Source organism: Crinia signifera, chromosome 3 (genome assembly GCF_055691185.1).
Source record: "Crinia signifera chromosome 3, ASM5569118v1, whole genome shotgun sequence".
Taxonomy (NCBI): domain Eukaryota; kingdom Metazoa; phylum Chordata; class Amphibia; order Anura; family Myobatrachidae; genus Crinia; species Crinia signifera.
This window is the reverse complement of record NC_139219.1, coordinates 211,630,264-211,651,710: the sequence shown is the minus strand read 5'-3', so window position 1 is coordinate 211,651,710 and position 21,447 is coordinate 211,630,264. Positions and strand designations below refer to the sequence as shown.

Genomic DNA, 21,447 nt, shown 5'->3' with positions numbered 1-21,447 from the left:
AGTATTGAGAATTAAAATCAAGATATAGCTGGCTAGTCAAGAAATCTTCAATCGTGTGCAATGCATGCTCATTAGAACTTATTTTGATATATATTATAAGTAATATCTGTTATAGAAATGTAAATATATACAGCTATTCTACAGATTTTATAATCTGATCATGATAAACATGAGTTCAGTAATAATTTTAGATAATGTAGTTAAAGCAAAGTACTGGGTCCAAGCAAACAAAGTCTTAATGTATTTTGATAAATAACTCAAAGGCTTGCCTTATGTCATCTGTCCCTGTTTGTTCAATCTGAGATGCCTTGTGTCACAGATGGTCAGTCAACCTCTTGTCAATTTTACAGATTTTAACTTTGACTTTCCTCATTTGAAATAAGTCATAGCATAGTATTTTGCATAATATGTGTGTGAGAAAACTGTCATATAGTGTACAATTCTAAAGAAAAAATGAAATGACACATACAACACAGGTGGTTGTGAACATTTTCTCTACAATTTACAGTAGGAGCCAGGATAAAAGTGTAGGATTTATTATTTATTTATTTACAGTTTCTTATATAGTGCAGCAGATTCCGTTGCGCTTTACAATAGTAGACAGTGATAAGACAAACTGGGTAACAACAGACAGACTTGGAGGTAGGAGGGCCCTGCTGCAAGCTTACAATCTATAGGGATATAAGGGGGAAACATACTGACAGGCACCAGTAATAGCATAGCAGTTACAAGTCCAGAAAGGAAGCTATATAATACATAAGTGCCTCGGAGGGTTATGCATGTAGAACTTAAATATGATAGGCTTGCCTGAAGAGGTGAGTTTTCAGGGAACGCTTGAAAGTTTGGAGACTGGTGGAGAGTCTTAATGTGCGTGGAAGGGCATTCCATAGGATGGGAGCAGCCCGATAAAAGTCCTGTAATAATGAATGGGAGCTAGTGATCCGTGCAGAAGAGAGACGCAGATCTTGTGTAGAGCGTAGTGGTCGAGATGGGAGATATTTTGTGATAAGTGCAGAGATATATGCTGGTGCAGTATGGTTAATAGCTTTATAAGCAAGTAGAAGTGTTTTATATTGAATACGGTAATATACAGGCAACCAATGGAGGGACTGGCAGAGCGGATCAGCATACCATGAGCGTCTTGCAAGGAAGATCAGCCTAGCAGCAGCATTTAAAATTGATTGCAGTGGTGAGAGTCTGTTCTTGGGAAGACCAGTTAGGAGACTATTGCAATAATCAATGCGGGATATAATGAGTGCATGGATAAAAGATTTGGTAGTGTCTTGTGTGAGATAGGGTCGTATTTTGGATATGTTTTTTAGATGCATGTAACATGATTTGGAGACAGATTGAATGTGGGGAAGAAAGGACAGTTCAGAGTCGAGGATGACCCCTAAGCAACGAGCTTGTGGGGTAGGGTAGATTATCAAGTTGTCAACAGCGATGGAGATGTCAGGATGGTAACTGTTCTTAGTTGGCGGGAATATAAGTAATTCAGTTTTGGAAATATTGAGTTTGAGTTGGCGACAAGACATCCAAGATGAGATGGCAGAGAGACAATCAGAAACTCGACCCAAAACCACTGGTGACAACTCTGGGGTTGATAGATAGATTTGAGTATCATCAGCATACAAGTGATACTGAAATCCGAAAGAGCTGATTAGTTTGCCAAGAGAGGAGGTATAGATTGAGAAGAGCAGAGGACCTAAGACTGAACCTTGCGGAACTTGTAGGATTCAGATGACTGCCCATCCTAAAACACATAAGTGCACATCCGCCCCAGCTACCCCCCCCCCCTCAATTCCCTAGGCAACCACAACAGCTAAACTGAGGGGGTGCCAAGCAAAATATCAAATATCCCTCAGAAACGGAACTACTGTGCAGCTATTCCCCCCAGGGCAGCACATATCCCCCATCTTTGGCTACTCAGATGCAGGTGTGTTGCAGCCTCTATAGTTTAGTAATAATCTGCCTTTGTGTTCTCAAATAATTCACATAAGAGATTTTTTGGTTTTAATAATACTATAGTTGTACTGTATATCATTGTTACCGCTGTAATTATGACTACCATATTGTATGTTAGGTTGTGATTCCATGTTTAAAGTAGGATAGGAGTAATTGAAAACTGTTTGAAAAGTGACAGCTCTTAACTTTGTTGTGGTAAGTAACTTTATTTTTAAATATACATTTTCAGACAGTCTCTGTGGCTATGTTTTTATATACTTTTTTTTCACACTGAAATTCCTCAAATGCCAAACTGACTGTACTCTTTAACTAAAAAGGTGCTTTGGATTGACTTTCACCCTACCATCATTGGTAGCAACCAGGGACGTGCAGTCAGGGGAGGCAGGGGAGGCAGAGCCTCACCTGTCATAAATCCCAAAAAATAAATGAATACAAAGATGATATTTATAACACATATACTGTGGTATAAATATCTTCTTCATATTTTTTTTATATAATTTTTGGTGTGAGAGGCAGCGGGAGCTGTGCCTCCCACTGACAGTTGAAAACTGTCAGCAGCGGGGGGTGGGTATAAGTTGTGGGCACCAGAAGAGGATGAAAAGCCCATTAAAAATCAACAGGGAAGCGGCACCTACACATCTGCATCAGTGACAGGGACGTGCCTTCAACCCACATCAAAGCACGCCCCTGTCACTGAGACAGCTGTGATAGGACAGCGAATCAGTCTGTCACACACTGACAGACTGATCCACTGTCACACAGGACAGAGGCTGCTGGACCCACTAATGGCAGTCCAAGCTAGCCCAGGAGAGCGAGTTGCTGCAGGGGCAGAAGCAGCAGAGCCTGGACGCTCACCAAAGCCCGCAGTGCTGGGAGCAGAGGACGGCCAGGGAACTTCTGCAGGACACGCTCCAGGAGGAGCTGTGTTGCCTGCCATGTCGCCGAGAGCAGGAGGAGCATGTATGTAGGGGTGACCTGGTCCACCTCCCTCCTCCTCCCGCAGCCGCGGCTCTTATAACACTGCGGCGGTAGTCGCGTTTTCTGGCCTCTCTCCTCCAGCCGCCGCAGCCAGCTCTCCTCATGCTGCGGCGGCTGTATCACTGGACCCCGCCGGGAGGCTTGGCTTCCCTCCCTCCTCCAGCCGCCGCAGCCAGCTCTCCTCATGCTGCGGCGGCTGTATCACTGGACCCCGCTGGGAGGCTTGGCTTCCCTCCCTCCTCCAGCCGCCGCAGCCAGCTCTCCTCATGCTGCGGCGGCTGTATCGCTGGACCCCGCTGGGAGGCTTGGCTTCCCTCCCTCCTCCTGCTGCTGCAGCCTGGGCCAGCTGTATCCGCTCCATCGGGTGGCACGGCTGACCTCCCTCCACAAATGCTGCTGGAGCCCAGGTAGCCTTCAAAAGTACTGTTTCAAAAGTGATGCTTCAGCCCTATGACCCCCACTGCCACTCTCGCTATCCCCCACTGTCACTCTCCCCACTGTCATTCTCCCCCATCCCCAGCTGTCACTCTTCCTACTGTCACTCTCCACCCTCCCCCACTGTCATGCTCCCAGCTATCTCTTTCCCCCATCCCCCACTGCCACTCTCCCCCATCCCCAGCTGTCACTCTTCCTACTGTCACTCTCCCCCCTCCCCACTGTCATTCTCCCAGCTATCAGTTCCCCATCCCCCACTGCCACTCTCCCCCATTCCCTGCTGTCACTTTCCCAAATGTCACTCCTCCCATCCCCCACTGTCACTCTCCCCGGTATCAATCCCCTCCCATCCTCCACTATCACTCTCCCAGGTATCAATCCCCTCCCATCCCCCACTGTCACTCTCCCCCATCCCCTAATGTTACTTTCCTTTCTGCCACGGTCAATGTCCCAAATAGCGCCTGCCTCACCTGACCCTAACCTCACCGCAAGTCACTGGTAGCAACCATTGTTCATATCTGTTTTAGAACAACTAAAATGATAAATAATGTACAGAACTAGTTTTCCAGTCTTATTAATACTAGAAATAACATTGTATAAAAAACCTTAAACAGGAAACCATCCTTACAGCAAATGTCCTAATTTTCAGCGTCAGCAGCTGTGCAGTCTCTGAAGCCAAGATCTGCACAATTCAATTGCTTTAGTTACAGAAAAGTCTATTTTTCCCATGACATGTTTATACTGTACTGTTACATTTATAAAAATAAACTCACTTCCAGCTATTTTATTCAGTTACAGGAATTTGGTTACTAAACATAACAGTTAAAGTGCTCAGAGAACTAAGTCTCTATTGATTTTTTAATCCATTTTTTTTCATTTCGTATATGGAATGTTAGATTTAGCAGGTGTAGGTGTGTAATAACATCTGTTTAACATTCTATTTAAATGTATAAAAAATATTAATTTGTTTCCTAGTTATAATAAATTTCATTACTTGAAAATGAACATTACATGAAACATTTTTTTTATTAAGATAGAAACACTTGCTATGTGAAAACATTGTGATGACTGATCCTGGTTTCAGAGTTCATTGGTGACAGTAATTGATGAAGAAGTGAGTTGATTTTTATCAATTGTAAATTGCTAAAGATTGATATTGAGTTTCAGGAGCTATAACACACACACATTCTAACAGATGATTTTTTTATATTGATAATTTAAATGTTAGTTCCTGTATAATTGAACCTAAAAAAATTGTTTTTCATTTATTTAAAATTAATGTAAATTGAACGATAGTAAATATACCCACAAAAATCAATAAAAATGTCTGGATTTTACCATTAATATTGAAGACAATGTCATACAGACCAATAAGATGTAAACAGCTTAAGTTTAGCCTTCAGCAGACACCAACCAACTTAGTCTGACCCTATTCCATTAGGAAAATTTGAATGATTAAGTTGTAATGGTGCCAATTCATGGAGCGATGTGCTCCATACTTTTTGTACTAGATTGCATAGCATCTAGGTCAAAATGCATGTGATGTGCAACAGCAGTGTGTGTTTTGTACTAGATGTGATGCGATCTAGTACAAAAAGTATGTGCTGCACATCATTTTTGTGCTATGTGAAGTGATATGCATGAGATTGCGCATTGCATGGTCAAGACACAACATGTATGTCTGTATGTAGGTATCTTACTGCTCTAAAATAAGTAATTTAGAGAAATAAGGCCTCATATTATACAATTACTGTAGATCACAAGAATGAATACAGTAACCAAAACTTTTGAAACCGCTAGGACCTAAAACTGATCAGCCTACTACAACTCAGAATGAGATCAGATAATAGCAGCACCAAGTACATATATTTCAAGCACCTAACAGTAAAACTGAACTAGTGAGGATCCACATAAAACTCCCAAAACTCGTACAACCCACTGTAGACCACAACACATTAGGAAGTGGCTCCTACTGTAGTGTTATATACCTAGTTTGCAAAAACATAGGAAGTGAGAGCACTTAACTAGAATATTTTAACACCTCTACTACAACCAAAGAAACACATAGAAATTGTCATAATAAGGGAGTCATTTATATTATTGAATGCCTATGCCATATGCAATATATAGGAAGGACAGTGAGACCTCTTAAAGTTAGAATAAAAGAGCATTATATGAATACTGTATCATAAAAGTGGCAGAAGAACATTCACTTCCCACACACATCACAATGGTGATCCTACACTGGTCAGCTTCATACGGTAGGTATACAAAAGATGAACCAGATTTTAACCTATAAATAGAATAGCATAGAATAGAATCAACTTAATTGGCCATGTATGCTTGCGCACACTAGGAATTTTTTTTGGATTACAATGCAGCATCAAGCAGGGATGAAAAGTGGGGGGGGGAGACATTACATATATTAGAGTACATTAAGACATTACAAGCATTTCATTTCTAGCTACGACCATGGTGGTCAGGTCGCCAAGTAGGGACACGTTGTTTGGCTGTTGATATTGGAATTGCATTCTCTCTGATTGGATTGTTCACATAACTGTTATGAAAGTTTCTTCTCAAAACTTTCACTCCAAAAGTATTAGCATAGACAATGAGATCAAAGCATTCATCTGCAAGTAACTTCAGCCCTTATATATATACATGGTTTGTGCCAATATTGCTAATATCATATGAAATCTCACATCTCCAAATTTTAGTCAAGTAAATATTATAGCCCAAACCTACAGTTTCTTCACCATTATTGTAGTTGTATAATTATGATTTACTTTCAAACATTTAGACAATGACAGGTTGAAGAGATGTCATACCACATTTAAGCATTATAGATCTTGATTTTATTTAAGAGAGAATCAAATTGTTTGTGTTGTTTATATGATTAAATAAAATTAAACAAGCAACACAAACTATTTGATCCTCGCTTAGGGCTGTATTCTAGTTCACTCTTTCTGACAAAATCCTTCTTAGATGTACAAAACTATGTGCACTGCAGGTGGGGCAGATGTTACTTGTGCAGAGAGAATTAGATTTGGGTGGGGTTTTACTCCAAAGTGAGATCTATATTGCAGTGTAAAAATAAAGCAGTCAGTATTTACCCTGCACAGAAACAAAATAACTCACCCAAATCTAATTCTCTCTGCACATTTACATCTGCCCCCTGCAGTGCACATGGTTTTGTCCATCTAAGAAGGATTTTGTCAGAAAGAGTGAACTAGAATAAGGCCCTTAATTCCAAGGGGCTACTCTTCTTTCTTCCTCCTAACAAGCCTTTTCATGAATAAGATCCAATAGAATTTTGAAAATCCATCGAGAGCATAAGAAAAGCTGTTATCTCTTAGCATGGACATCTGATACAGCCTGGATGTGCAATGCACTGACAATGCAGGTACATGTTATAGTTACAGTAGGGGAGATGTCATCATGGACATCCAACTGCTTCATACAGTATGAATTTTCATGACTACCAGTGACAATGGTTTTTGTAGTTGCAGGACAAACAACAGAGCTTGATGGGTTACAACCTCTGTCCAATCCTCAGCATTCCATGAATATGCATTGCACATGACGTCTATATAAACTGGAAAATGATGCAGAGACAAAATTTCAAAGGACAAACTTGTCTTCTCTGAGGTAAAAGTCTGCATAATCCTTATAGAAAACAGAGCTGATGACGCAATGTAAAAATATTTTCCATAGAATGTGCTGTCTCTTATCTTTCATTTAAGACTTTATTAAAAAGTGAATTGCATTAGCATAAAGTTTGCATATGGCCATTATTGAACTAATCAAAATAATAATATGAGGTTCATCGTGTTGACATACAGAAGTTTTCATGAGGAAAGTTTTTAAATATCCATATAAAGATGTACCTTATATTATTTTTTTGTAGGGCCAGCAATACAATTTAATGACACATATACGATTATTTGCATGACTCCATTTTAATAAATATTGTACTGCAGTGCAGTTAATTAGTTCTGTATTACCAGATATCTTATTTAACTTAAAATCAATACATTTCAGGCATTCGTTATAGAATCTCTATTATTCTATATAAAGTAAGTATTAATTGCCTTCCTTTAAATCAAAACTATTAAGCTCAAAAAATTAACTTTGAAAATAACACAATTAGAAAAAGGTGACCTTTTTTACTGTCTGCCTTCTTCCTAAATTATGAATTTTTATTTCACATATTCTTGTCTGGGAACATTTTATTACTGTCAAGAAAGTGTTTTATTACTCCTGAATTACTTTTTAACAGTAGTATTAACTATTTTACATAGCTTATATCAACCCATATAATTTTTATCAATTTGAGAAAGAAAAAAGAAAGTAGTGCTTGTGAATCCCACTAAAAACTATTCATGCAGAGCTCAAGATGTGTTCTAGAGCCAGCAAGTGAAAGTGCATTTGGTTTACTTCAAGAACCCATCATAGACACTTACATCCCAATTGCGACCATGTTATAAACCATTTGTTTTATGCGCAACAAATGCATTTATTATTAAGATCAAACTACAAAAACCTCTATAAAACAATAGAATCATAGAATCAACTCCCTGTAATAATGCATGCTCTCAACAGAACAATCACTTCCTGAGTAACACAGAAAGCACCAGTGTCAGTGGTGCTTTTGTAAACAGTCAATCACAAACAGTTGGCTTCTGGGTACTTGTGTACTAGCACGGCGCCCATCGCATCGCAGATCATATCGCATGCGAAGGTATGCGATGCAACGCAATATTGGCCGATGTTGTACAATGGCATACAATTTTAAAATTGTATGCCATTGTATATTGCATACAATGCCATACAATGCGATTATAAATTGTATAAGCAATCTAATGGGTGGTTACAATGGTTAAATGCACCCCCACGCCACCCCCAAGTATAAACGTGAACCCGAAGCGTGGCGAGAGCATCGAGCCCGCAAGGGGCGGTGGTACGTGTCCTACGACCTTTTCATACCCCCACTATCCATGTCAGCGTGGAGTTGAGAATAGAAAGTGTGGCAAGCGCAGCGAGCCACCGAGCCCGAAGCGTGGCGAGCGCAGCAAGCCCCGCGCTGGGACGCGGATACCTTCACAGGTATCCACGTCCCCTCGCGGGCTTCACAGGTATCCGCGTCCCCTCTCGGGGCTTGCTGCGCTCGCCACGCTTCGGGCTCGCCACACTTTCTATTCTCAACTCCACGCCGACGTGGATAGTGGGGGTATGAAAAGGTCGTAGGATGCGTACCGCTGACCCTCGCGGGCTCGCTGCGCTCGCCACGCTTCGGGTTCACATTTATACTTGGGGGGTGGCGTGCGGGGGCATTTAAGCATTGTAAGCACCCATTAGGTGCTTATACAATTTAATATCGAATATGAGTTAAAATCGTATCGCATCGCATGCCATCGGGTGTATGGCATGCGATGCGATTCGATTAAAAAAATCGGGCGACTAATTTTCAGGGCGCCGTGCTAGTACACAAGTACCTGCTTCTGTCACTGACATGATTTGCTATTTCACCTGTCCCCTAAGATACACTGGAAACGACTTTTCAAAAGCAATAATTCACCCATATGTTTTACTATTTTTATAACTTTAAGTGCAATACGACATGGAAACATAATACAGATTGGAAAAGGAGGTCACAGCCCAATTTATTAAATCAAATTTAATTGAATAATAGTAAAACCATTGTGGTGAAGAAACAGTGCAACTCAGCCATAGCCCATATTAAGATATATAAATAGAAAATGGACGGAGTGACCACCCTTTGTGCAAGCCTTGTTGAGTAGAACCATTTCCCCTAAACTGTCCAAGTTCTAGTCCCTTCATAAGATGGAGACCTGGTCCTCCCTAAAGATAGTGACAGACTCACCTATCTCAAAGAGGAAACGCTAGCCAATCATTAGTGTGCTATAAATGAGCCACAGAGGATCCCTGCTCTCTGCCAACTGTAGCCTGTCAAGCGGGAATGCACACATGGGGTAGGGGATGGTCACACACCATGGAGCTCCCATCCCCCTGCTGCTCCCATCCCCCTGCTGGATCACACTGGAGAGATGAGAGAAAGATGAGCTGCGAGCTTCAGCAGGCAGACGATCATCACGGAGAAGGGAGGGCCGGTGGTTTGGCCTAGCAGAGCCCCCCATGCTGTCATGCCTCAGGCGGCCTCTGGCTGGTGGACCATGGGCGCGGTTGAAGAGAAGGACCTCAGTCCATCTCACATCCTGGCATACATGTTCCCACTGACCACAGACTCTGGCAACCATTGGAGGTGGGGAGGATCTGCCTGAGGGCACCAGCGGCAGCCCCCTACCCAGCGCTGGCCAGGTTGTGGCCCCTGGCTCTGCTGGCTCATCCCCCAGGAGAGGAGGCCTCTGCCCACAGGAAACATAAGCAGTGGATCCCTTCCCTGCAGGCCCTACAGGCCCTGCCTCAGCCCCCTGCCTCACCTAGGTGAGGAGGCCTCTGCCCCCAGGAGACACCAGCAGTAGCCCCCTTCCCTGCAGGCCCAGCCTCGGCCCCCTGCCTCACCCATGCCACACGCTCCAGCCTACTGCACAGCTGCAGCTCCAACCAGGAGCTGTGCAGCTCAGCCAAATATGTTCCCATATTTCTTGATATAAAAAGTGGGAACATATTTGGCTGAGCTGCACATGTTTTCTGTGTGATAACTGTACCATCTCTGCTTGTATATATATATATATATATATATATATATATATATAGGCGTAGGGTCCTGCACTCACATCCAAACGAATTGATTGATAGGGGTGCACCACTAGGGCAGTCCAATCCAAACAGCCAAATATATCCGGAATGCTTAATAAAAAGCAGGGGCACTCACCAGTTTTGCTTCAGTCAGCAATTTTAATGCAAAGAATCATTCAAAAGAAGTCGACGTTTCAACCCTCAAGGGGCCTTTGTCAAGACATAAAGATTAGCCATCAGCACAGCACAAGAACATCTCTTCTCTGCCTGCTGTGCTGATGGCTAATCTTTATGTCTTGACAAAGGCCCCTTGAGGGTTGAAACGTCGACTTCTTTTGAATGATTCTTTGCATTAAAATTGCTGACTGAAGCAAAACTGGTGAGTGCCCCTGCTTTTTATTAAGCATTCCGGATATATATATATATATATATATATATATATATATTTATTACATAAATACGTTTTCTGTACATGTTCCCTGTGTGATAACTGTACTGTCTCTGCTTGTATTGTTACCTGCCTGGCTGTTGTGGTGACCAATGACACCGCTGATGGGTGCATAGGTGCTGTGCAGCTCGTGGGTATGTGTTCTCTGTGTGGTAACTGTACTGTCCCTGCTTATATTTTTACCTGAATAAATGGATATGTCTAAGATAGACAAAGGAAGAACAAACAGTGTTTTCGGGGCACACGTTCAAAAAATAATTGGTGAAACAGTGAAGAAAATGAGTGAAGATAAAATTTAACTTTTATTACACACTTTAAGATAAGTCAGCTTTAAATGAGGGATAATTCAATTCACAAATAAATTCATAGCATAAATTGCAATAAATAAATTACACAGTTGGTGAGGCGAAAATGATTTGCGGGTTAATGATATCCAGGTATAGTTACGTACAAGCAGCATTTACATTGAAATTTTCTGGACATCAAATGTTGTGTAATAATACACTACTGCACAGCTTGTTGCTCAGACACACTTGATAGAATTATGGGTAAATCACTTATTTTTTTGTGGGCTTCCCCAATTATCGGGGAAGCCCAAAGTTACAGTGTCCAATAGGGTTGAAGTATAGAGGATTGGGTCCCTTGGAGTGCCTGGTGCTTCTGCTGTCTGGGTACGAATACAGCACCGGATATTCCCAAATGGTCTCCCAATTGGTACTGATCCAGCCAATCACTGCTTAGCTGCTGAGTTCGGAAGAGATCAGGCGGCACAGTGATGTATGGCAGTATAACCTGACAGATGAGAGGACCTCAGAGTGGTACAGGGAGCCAAAGTGTCACTTCTGCTGTTTCTCCGGTATGACCCAGTGGAATGAGAGAGTGGCAGAATCAAGAGAAGATGACAGATAGTGGGATTGATACTGGAGAATTGTGATAAGACAATAATATTAAGAGAGGATAAGAAGACAATTGGCATGGTTAAGAACAAAGGAATGTGCCCACTGTTTGTGACATTCAGCAAGGTGACCAGAGTGCCAGCAATAGATGATACTGCGCACTCTTGCACACACAGGGTTCAACTGAATTGTTAATCAATTGTAGTTTTGGGACTGCAAACACACTGAGATCGTGTCCCATATAAAAAGTCAAAACAAATCTTTTGCAGTTATCATAGCAACATGAAATTAGTAAGAAAGCACAGATTCAATAGAACAAGAGAGCATACAAGAGAGCATACAAGAAAGCAAAAAGAATCAAATATTGGTGAAAATATTCTGATTCTGGGAACTTGGCTGGTTAATGTCACCGGCCAGGCACTAGGGAGGTTGCATATAAGCATATACTGCACTGCAAAGCAAAATCTAGCTGTTTGAACATGGCTGATAATTGCGTGACCTACCCAGCCATTAAGGAACTATCAAATAATCATGTCAAAACATTCACAGTGTCTGAACTTCACCATGTTATATATATTTTAAATAAATTTGTTTTACAAATCATAAAACATTGAACCCACTATTAAGTCTTGCACTAAGGTGGAGGTTTTATCTTAAGTGCTCTCTATATCCATTTCCACACACACACATACATATGTATAAATATAGATATATATATATTTTCCGTGCACTCATTGTTTGCACCGCCCCCACAGCCCGCCCCACGTGACCGCCTGAGCGTGCCAGTCAGATGTCCTTGACGTATGCCTCTGCCTCATGCAGATGACGTCATCACTGTGCGTCCCACCACGGAAGTGAGCCTTGCGGTCCCGGTGAGAGCGTGATGGCTGTAGGAGGGGGTAAGTACCTGAGATTACTTAAATGCACCTTGTCACTGTTTGTATTACACATTATTGTTTTGTCCTGATGACGGGGGAGACCCCGAAACGTAGACTACCAGGCAATAAAAATTGTCCTACATTCACCAGCATCTCTAGTCCCTGAGTGCCCTTCTTCCACTGACTATATCTATATATATCTTTATACATAAAGAACTTGATAAAGTGGATCGGGACTCCCAGCTCAGTTGTAGATATATGGCGCTGGTGCCCTCACGGCTTCAGAAAAAGCAGAGTATACAGGAACAAAGGTGCGGCACTCAGGTCTCTTAATATCAAAAGGACAGTACAGTGTAATATTTCAATGTTTCAGTGCTCCTTTATTGGCACTATCGTCTGGATAATAGTGCCAATATAGGAGCACTGAAACATTGAAATATGACACTGTACTATTGTTTTTTATATTAAGAGACCTGAGTGCCGCACCTTTGTTCCTGTATATATATATATATATATATATATATATATATATATATATATATATATTTATAGAACATATAAACGGAGGCACTCCAAATAATTCACACACTGCACAGGTGTAAGGTAACGTTTTGAGGTTTATTACCTCTTCATCAGACACAGAATATAACACATAAAGACATTTTATACTCACAACACCATCAGCACGGGTATCCGGCGCGGGAGCAGCACCCGGTGATTTCCGCTTCCGTCATCACTGTGCGTCGTCCTACGTCCCCACGTAGGACGACGCAGAGTGATGACGGAAGCGGAAATCACCGGGTGCTGCTCCCTTGCCGGATACCCGTGCTGATGGTGTTGTGAGTATAAAATGTCTTTATGTGTTATATTCTGTGTCTGATGAAGAGGTAATAAACCTCAAAACGTTACCTTACACCTGTGCAGTGGGTGAATTATTTGGAGTGCCTCCGTGTATATGTTCTACAGTATATTGCGGTCGTGGCTTGTGAGCTGGGATCCCTGGCAGGCACCCTTATAAATTTCCATTTGGATTGCCGGTAGTGCTGCTCCCTATGTACATTATATATATATATATATATATATATATATATATATAAACACACACACTGATTAGGATGCTGGCACTCAGAGCTATGTGCTGCACTTGCCAGCCAGCCCTAAATATACAATGTGCAGAGAGCGGGGTACTTGTGTAATATCTGGGCACCTGATTTTTTCATTGCATCGCATTGCATGCAATATAGTGGCATAAAATTCATGTGATGCGATTTTTCATTGTAAAGACCCAATTTTTAACTGTATAGTCACCCATGGGTGATTTCATACCTCCACTATCCAACTACGCATGGAGTTGATTTTATATAGTGTGGCGGGCGTAGCGAGCCACCGAGCCCGAAGCGTGGCGAGCGGACGCAGAATACATGTAAAGTTATCCGCGTGCGCTCCCCACGCTTCGGGCACGGTGGCTCGCTGTGCTTGCCACACTATATAGAATCTACTCCATGCGTAGTTGGATAGTGGGGGTATGAAATCACCCATGGGTAACTATACAATTAAAAATCTGGTCTTTACAATGAAAAATCACATCTCATCGCATGCCTTAAGTAGTGGCATGCAAAGATAAAATCGGGCGCCCAGATAATACACAAGTACCGAAAGCGGCACTCAGGAATTCAAAAGCAAAGATGACAGCAGCCCTTAAATGTTGTGACGTTTCAGACTTTAATGGCTATTCCCAAACAGTTTACATAATCTTATGTACACTGTTTGAGAAAAGCCATCATACATAAATGAGTATTTAAGTGTTTAATTCACATTAATAATTAAGCAAAAAAATGTATATATATTTATTGTTGCTCTGTGTCTTATTGGATACAGATTTGTGTGTAGTCACAAACTAAGAATAGTTTCTGCAACTGTGAGACAAGTAAAACCTTTCAGTGATTTAAAGCATATTTATAGTATGGTTTAGTATCTGCACCTCGTTGAGTCAGTTCCCTTAGCACAGGACTCTGACCTTAAATCTGCCATCATTATATTTGCTAACAGTTATAGAATTCACTTGTGTATGCCACTGTACAGGTGTAGCCACAGTCATCTATACTGCTGAGCAATGCTATTTGTATGCAGGAACTCAGTTCCTGAACCTCTCATTAAATATGACATACAGTACTGGACTCAGGAACCAGGTTCTTGAACCTGTTCTAGGCCAAAATGTACTTTCCATAAGACAAGTTTTGTTTTATTTTACCTTTTGAGTTACTTATTTTCTAAATTATGTCTCTCAATCTTTTAATACCTCCACTCACAAATCTGGAGTTCCTGAACCTGTTTTCCAGAACAAATAGTTCTGCTGCCGAGTATCTTTTTTGCCTGAGGTGCTGGCCACTGGAGGGCGCCAGTTTACAGCAGGAGGTGCCCATGGAGGTGATTGGCAACTCCCTGCCCCCCAGAGCGACTAGGCGGCCGCCGCATGACCCGATCCCCCTCCCTACCCCTGGTATTACCTAGTGGCGGTCACCACATCATCTAAAACAACCCGGGAAACGAAGCGGCGGCCTGCCACCCGACACCCCTTGCCAAACCACCCGGCCGCCCTGGAACACTGCGGCGGCATGCTGACGCAATCACCGGCACCCTCCCCTGTACAGCGGCCGAGGGGGGGTGAGCACCGGAGCGCCCACCCCCCTCCCGGAACGCTGCGGTGGCCTGCCACCACAATCACCGGCACCCCCTCCCTGTACAGCATCCTGGGGGGCGGGCTTGCACCGGCACTGTTAGGGCCTAATTCAGACTTCACCACTAATAATTCACAGTGAAGAAAGCTGCCACACAGTCAGAAAGCAAAAACATTCCTTGCTAAATTGTGAGAGAATTGCTAATTGCCATCCACTCTAAAATCCATAAGCATTTCCATCAGTTTTTGCCATTTGTGCAAGTGAGTAGGCCTGAGGCTTTCACTAATCTGCAAATAAGACATTGTGGAAGTGGTAATCACTGATGTCACAGACCCTCCTCAAAAATACCTGGGTCTGCATTTTTTCAATCAGTCCCAGTAAATGGCAGGTTTTCACCCCCAATGAATCTGTGGTTCCTTTTCATTTATGATCCATACGCATTTCAGTAGCGGTTAAGTCTGAATTAAGCCCCAAGCTTAGCATGTTCCTGTGACTGGGATGCATGTGTGTATCTAAGTACGAAGAAAACCAATAGTAATATGGATTGTATACTACTGTATGTCACGGTGCACTGTGTAGCACCCACACCTCAGTGCAGTACATGTGCCAGTATTGACAACTTGCCGGATGGATAAGCGTGGCTGTATCTGTAGTTGTATTCTTTTACACTGCTGCCAATTCTCTCCATGTACAAAGGCATGTCTGTATGCTAATTATTTCATATATATTTCATCATAGGGGAGAATTCAATGCAATGGCGAGCGCATGGCAGCGAATCCTGTTTTTGATTCGCAGTGCGCTTGCCATGATTTTTCGCTCCCCTGCAATTCGCCGCCAGCCCTGACTATTCAATGCAGCGAGCCCCTGACGGCGAAAAATATCCTCACTGACGAATCCCCCTGCGCAGATGCTCCATGCCTGTCTGGAGTCTGCAGGGGGATGGGAGGGACTGGTGTCGCGGCGGGGGAGCACGCTGATGCAGGCTGGAGCCTCCGCACAGCCTGGGGACAGGTCCAGCAGCAGCAGAGGCTCCGGCTCCAGCAGTCCCAGCGCTGACATCACCGTGCTGTGGCTGCCGGAGCCAGAGGTCTGCTACTGCTGGAGCCGTCCCTGTCAGCTAATGTCCCCCCGCAGTGGCGTCACTAGGCGGGTGCGGGGGGTGCGGCCCGCACCGGGTGTCACCAGTCAGTGGGGTGACACCAAAATCAGCCGTGCTGCTGCACCCCCCGCACCCTCCTAGAGACGCCACTGCCAACGGGAGACCCGGTCCCTGCATCTGCGGATAAAGCACGGACGTCTGCTCACCCGCCCGTAGGTAGCTGACAGCCGGGCAGACTGTATGTGCGCTGCCCGGCTGTACTAGTATCCGGCAGGAGTTTCTGTATTTTCACAGATCTCCTGCTGGACCGCCGGGCAGCCAATCAGGAGCGGCTATCAATGCCGCCGCTCCTGATTGGTTGCCCGCCGGTCCAGCGAGAGATATGAAAATACAGATTCTCCTGCCGGAGACTACAGCCGGGCAGCGTACATACAGTCTGCCCGGCTGTCACCAATTAAAGACGCAGCAGCACACAGGTACTGCGGGCGGACGGGTGATTCGGGGGGGGGGGTAGTAAGCTTCCTCCCTCAAGCACAGCAGCCCGTCCCCCATCTGCGCGTAATAGTAGTCATCCGCAGGTAGTCCCCCCTGTCCACCCAGCGTGTCGGTACCCCTCAGCCAGGTGATCCCATAGACCTCGCATGTCCCCCAACCATTCCTGTGCACTACATGTTTTTGCCCTCACAACCAGCATGTGCCTGCCAACCACTGACCCTTCCTCACCTGAAAATGACAGCCTGCTCCCGCTATCTGTCACCTGCACATGCTTGCCGACCCACCCCCACAGGTGACAGCCTGCCCCTCCTCTCTGACCTACACTTACCTGCCCCCCCTCTGACCTGCACTTACCTGCCCCCCCTCTGACCTACACTTACCTGCCCCCCCTCTGACCTGCACTACACCGGGTGACACCAACCCTAGTGACGCCACTGGTCCCCCGCATATCTCTCCCCCCTCCCGTCCCCTCACCTCCCTCCCCTCACCTCACCCCCAGCAGAAGGGCTTGCAGGGTGCTGCTGGGGTCGGAGCCGCTGCACTCACTGGTCCCGATCGTGCCTATGTAATGATCGGGACCAGTGTGCAGTGAATATATGAATATTAATGAGCGGCTCCGGCTCCCGGCCCCCTGCTGGCGAATGTGTAAAAAAAAAAAAATATTGTTTAAAAAAAAAATATATATATTAAAAATATATTCATGTGCTGCAAGTATATGAATAAAAATAGCATGCCCTTTCATTGGAAAAATATTCTGATTTTTTAACACCAAAAAAAAAATTAAAAACGCTTTAATTTAAAAGATCACATTACAGTTCACCTAAAAAAGATGACGAATGCTAAACGGAGAATCATGGCGAAAATCAATGGAGAAAGCAGTTCTCCATTTGAGCATTGAATACACTGTCGGCGAATTCCACTAAAAACCCCATTGAAAATCACAGGCGAATTGTGGAGAATCATTTACGGCGAATCGGCAGACATTCGCTGTTCATTTGTGGCGAATTGCCTCCATTGAATATGGCGAATTGTTTTTTCTAACAGAAAATTCACCGTAAACCCAGCGAATTGCCAGATTCACTAAAAAAAAACGGCGAATCTGAGGCATTGAATACTGGCCATAGTCTTGTACAGATCATTGGATGATGTTTGCATGTTTTTCTCATGTTGATACAGTTTGCATGTTTATACTGTATGTTTGGATTGCATTATATACAATAATAGTTGAATTCCACTGTTTATATTTACAATTTTTTTTCAATAAAATCTATAATTCAGATCTTCACATGGTGGGGCAGATGTATTAAGACAGGAGAAGAGATAAACTGGAGATAAAGTGGAGATAAAGGCCCTTATTCAGATCTGATGGCAGTACAAATTTGTTCTCAAAATGGGCAAAACCATGTGCACTGCAGGTGGGACAGATGTAACATGTATAGAGAGAGTTAGATTTGTGTGAGCTATTTTGTTTCTGTGCAGAGTAAATACTCACTGCATTATTTTTACACTGCAATTTAGATTTCAGTTTCAACACACCCCACCCAAATCTAACTCTTTTTGCACGTTACATCTGCAGTGCGCATGGTTTTGCCCATTTTGAGAACAAATTGATACTGTGATCAGATTTGAAAAAGGGCCAAAGTGAAAGGAGATAAAGCAGCGGCAAATGAAATGTGTTTGAAAATGACAGTTGGGAGTTGATTGACTGGTGATTTATCTCCTTTTACTTTATCTCCTTTTACTTTATCTCCACTTTATCTCTTCTCCAGGATTAATACATCTGCCCCATAGAATGGATTATATTGAAAAATAGGAATTACTATGCAATCTGTCTATTTCTATAGAACAAAGGGAACCATAGATTGAAGACAGAGCATACTGTAGCTCATTTAAATATATTGTGCTCAGAGACTAAATCTAATTGTTGTGCTTCCAATGCCACATTGCCATATGAATACATGAGAGTCCAGCATATCCATCATGTAGATTCTTCCTAGGCACCCTTCCAATAGTCAGAAATGCCAAGTGGCAAGGCCAGGATGATGACACAACTTGGTGAAAAGAAAAATAGCTTTTGTGCTGTGTGATTCACTTTTCTTTAATGAATACTACTATACAATGAATAACTTGTGAAATATAAAGATAGTACTTTGTGCTGAGCACTTGGAATTTATGTAAAGCGTATTATATTTGTTTTAACTCATTTAGCAGATTATATTCGACATATATAGAATTAAGAGCAATGCTATGAATATAAAAGGCCATATTTCTTCCTTACTATTCACTTTCATTACCTGCAGGAATTCCCAAACAAAAGTTACAATTATTTTCTTTACATTTTTTTTTATTTCACTACAAGAAGCACTACATTTACAATTAAGGATGTTATCTAGCATATTGTGCCATGGTCAAATGCATTTAAGCTTAAATTGGAATATAACAGAACTTCCTGCTTGGAATTAATCAGCAGTTAGAATAAAGAACACAATGTTTCAGAATTTTATGAATCAGTGTTGAAAACGTGCTAAGGTAGACGCTCATTCTCTTTAGAGGCAACACAGAAATTATTAGCATGTAGACTTTGACTATATGAAAGTGCTAACTGGAAATTATATCAGTAACATTTATACTCAGTTAATAAAGTAACATTTATACTCATTTTAATAATATTTTCCAAATAGATTGTGGCCAAAGTTTTTAAATATATAAACATATCATGCTATGCTGGTGAATCCATACGTTTGAACAATCCATGTAGTCATCTATATATAATGTTTATTCTAGCACCCGCTATATTTGAAATCCCATGCAGTTCCTCTTACCTGCCTGGGGTGCCACTGTCTGCTGTAGTGGTTCTAGCACAGTGTGGTCTGTATATCAGCACTGATATGCAAACCAGACCTGTGCTAGAAGCATTACAGCAGAAAGCGACACCGCAGGCAGGGAACAGGAACTGCATGGGTTTTCAAAGATGGCAGGTGCTAGAATGAACGATATACTATATATGTCTAGTGTCTGTTTGTGTGCCTCCTAAACACTGCCATCTGTTGGCAGTATGTGAATCTACATCTCTTTCTCTCTCACACATGCACAAACTCAGAGGCAATCACAAGGTAACAGACTAGCTTTCAAAGCATTTGCTTCGAGTGGGCCTACTAGTTGAATATAATTTCTTTATGACAAAACCTGTAATTAAAGGGCCTGATTCAGATGTTGCAGTTGATTGTGAGTAGATAGCCGCCACCCAGACAGAAAGAAAACCCACCCGGTGTTAATCTATGAGAGAATTGCAAAAATTCTAAATCTGGTAACCGGTCACACACCCATACACAATTCACTCCCCATCTAATGACTGTTCCAGTCTATACAAATGTGACTAAGTCTGACCTTTCCACAACTCTGTGACAGAAACAGGCTGATCAAGGCTGTCGCTAATGTAATACACCCTCCATTAAAATATATGGACACACCTGCATTTTTTATGACACTGCCTGAAAATGGTAGGTCTGAAATGTCGACTGACAGTCCTTCAAATGGGGGATTGTGATTAGATATTTTCACTGTTGTTGTCGCTATTTTGTATCGCACATGCGTTCTACTATCTGTATGCATGAGCAGTCATTTGATAATCAAACAGATCGCAAATTAGCGCAACAGCAATCAAGTCTGAATCCGACCCCTGTCCAGAACAGAGTTCTCTCCTCATTCTGCGTATTTCCCAAGTGTTATGTATGGGACCATGTATAAATATTAATTGCAAATATTCATTGCACTTAGCACATATCAGGGATTTTTTCATAAAAAATGTAAATATCTGCTAAAACAAAGTAAACCCCACAGGAGCAGCAGTAGCGATAACCAAAATCCCTGCAAGTTACTTGACCAGCATTTTTGAAGATTTTTTTAATTTGTGGAGTAAATTGACACTAACCCTTATTCTAGTTCACTCACAAAGAAATAAAGCAATTTGTGGTGAATGGAGGTAGTTGGTGGCTGGATGGGAGACTTGCCTGTTTCTAGGAGTTTGGGAGAGTAGGTAAATATAATTATATGCAGTTGCTTACTGATACTGTTGCTATAAGGCCCTTTTTTAATTTTGTCTGCTTTTCTTAAAGAGATTGTTAATTCTAAACTGAACACTGAACATTGTAAAATATCAGGCAAAAGCAAAATTCATACATGGTAATTTTTGTAGATGTAAAAAGCCTGGTAAACTGAAACAGTGTTGATCAAGTGGAAGGAGAAAATGCACCAGCCAATCAACTTCTGTAAATTTTCAACACAGCTGATTGGCTGTTGCATTATTACCTCCCACTTTTTAACTGCTTTATGACTACTTTAACACTTTACAAGTGTTAAAGTACTTTACTGCTACAAGCCCCCTCTGGCGAGTCTGTATAGCTGCAGCCTGTCTCCTGTATTTGTTCTGTGTGCAGTCTCACCTATCACATAATTAGGCAATTAGCACTCTGCTTTTGTGTCAGGCTGCCCACTTGCAATGACTCTCCTCATTAAGGGGGCTTGTCCTTTCTAGCTGTATTGATTGGGTTACTGTACCTTCTGACTAAAATTTATCGGTACTTATTTCATAGCACGGCGCCCACGATCTAGATTGTATGTGTCGGGACGATACCGCAAGCATTGCATGCATCTTATGTGTTTGTGCATGGACGAGATCGATGATATATACAATTGAAAAGATTTTTAATTGTATGTACAATATTGCATCTTATGGATCTCATCTTATGGATATCATGGATCTTATGCATCCATAAGATACATAAGATCCATAAGAAGCCATAAGATAAAAGATCCATCAACACCAACCTGAAGCGTGGCGAGTGGCGGCGGTACG

General features: G+C 42.4%; 1 protein-coding gene and 1 pseudogene across 2 annotated transcripts in view; both read right to left on the bottom strand.

Moving 5' to 3' along the window:
* The window catches only part of CSMD1 (CUB and Sushi multiple domains 1), a 1,658,539-nt gene that overhangs the window by 679,042 nt on the left and 958,050 nt on the right, over window positions 1-21,447 (bottom strand). The window lies entirely within an intron of this gene.
* LOC146065515 (5S ribosomal RNA) lies at window positions 11,221-11,337 on the bottom strand (annotated as a pseudogene).